Raw genomic sequence first — 2,200 nt, forward strand, 5'->3', positions numbered from 1 at the left:
TTTTCAAAAAATAGAAACTAAACTAAACTAGCAAACCCGCTTTAAAAACGAATTAAAACTAAACTGAAATTGAAAACAAAAAGTCAAAACGAAATAAAAATAAAAACTAGTGAAAAATGCAAAACTATAATAACCTTGACCCACACACACTCACACTAACACACACACACACACACACACACACACACAGACAGACACTCACACACACACACTCTCACACACACACACACACATCTCTTGTGTAACTACCTCTGGATGAGGAACAGGAAGACGGTGAGAAGCAGGAAAGCGAGAGAGATGCTACAGCCAATCACAGAGATGTAGGTGAGGTTCACAACATGGGCCTTGGTGATATTAGGAGACACCTAAATGTAGATAAATATGTATCATTAATATATGTAAACCACCACATATCATTAATCATATGTAAATCACCACATATCATTAATCTGATGTAAATCACCACATTTCATGTCACATTCTCTTATTCTACCCCATACTCTGTGCTAGCTTTACCTGCAATGTAAATAACTGCCACCATCTACATAGTTTTCTGTTCCATTACTCTTCTTACCCTGGTAATAGTAATCTTACAAGCGCACTGTATACCCACTAAGTAATGACAGTAATATCTATGCATTCGATTAAAAATTTTAAACATTTGCTTTACATGTTTGCTTTACACGTTTGCTAGCGTTGCTACTAGCGTTTGTATGGATTCTAACCCTCACCCTACCTAAACCCTCACCCTCACCCTCACCCTCAGAATGGCCCAACGGTTCATCCTGCGAAAACACACCTAAACCTAAACAATAGTGCTGTCAGTTTAACACGTTATTAACGGCGTTAACGCAAACCCATTTTAACGGCGTTAATTTTTTTATCGCGAGATTAACGCGCATTTTTTTTTTTTTTTAGATTAACGTTCTTTTTGGCCTCGCAAACTGTGTAGTATGCTAACGTTACGGTTTGAGTGAATGGTGAGCGCGATAAGGCGAAATGGATGATAAAAAGCTTCTGAATGGAAAGTTTACTTAAGTTGTGTTGTGCAAAAGAAGCAAGCTTCACTGTTGTCCGAAAATGTCAACAGGCAGCTGGCTGAAAGCAAATAAGTAGTAGGCTTACCTTTTATTGGTAACCTAACTGTTACGGTTCATTGTTTCTGAAATAAGAGGCCTGATGCTATGTTCCCAGCAAACTTGAAAAAAAAGAAAATATTAAGCCATCATTTAACTGCACTATAGGCTGAGTCCTTGTTTACCTGAAATGTGCACTTTATAATTTTATTTTGTACCGCCCTGTTTGGCAATGTTGGTTTTCAATAAAATAAAACATTTGCATAAAGCAAGCCAATCCACTTTTCCATGTTGATAAGGGCATTAAAATAAAAATAAAATGATAAAAATTTGCGATTAATCGCGATTAATTTTGAGTTAACTATGACATAAATGCGATTAATCGCGATTAAATATTTTAATCGTTTGACAGCACTACTAAACAACCTTCAAGCAATTATCTGTCAAAGCAAAGCATGTTGGAAGAAGGTGTACTGTCCATCACATACCAACAGTACAGCGAAGTAAGTCAGGTGGTTACAAGAACAGACCACTTTGGCATTCTCTTTTATCCACTTGGTTGAGCAGCCTTCCTGGCTGAAACCTGAAAGGAATAGATATTTATATATATATCCAACTGCATTACCCCCCCCCCCCCCCATACCTTACCACATATTTATATATCCATCTGAATAATAATTCTTAATCTAACCCTGACCCTGATCATGACCCCAAGCCCTTACCCCTAACCCTGACCCTGACCGCCAAGAGGAGCTACAGGTAAAGGTGCAAGCCTTATGGACAGATAGACACACTCACCATTATATTATACACAGATAAACACACCCACCATTATATTATACACAGATAAACACACCCAGCATTATATTACACACAGTTAAACACACCCAGCATTATATTATACACAGATAAACACACCCAACATTATATTATACACAGATAAACACACCCAGCATTATATTACACACCCAGCATTATATTATACACAGATAAAAACACCCAGCATTATATTATATATGTCTGTGAGGAAAACACACAGAATCATATTACACATGTCGGTGGTCACAAGCAAATGTAGATTATTAGGAAATGCAAATCAAAACCATACCATCAGCATCACCAAG

Source organism: Clupea harengus, unplaced genomic scaffold (genome assembly GCF_900700415.2).
Source record: "Clupea harengus unplaced genomic scaffold, Ch_v2.0.2, whole genome shotgun sequence".
NCBI classification, from domain to species: Eukaryota; Metazoa; Chordata; class Actinopteri; order Clupeiformes; family Clupeidae; genus Clupea; species Clupea harengus.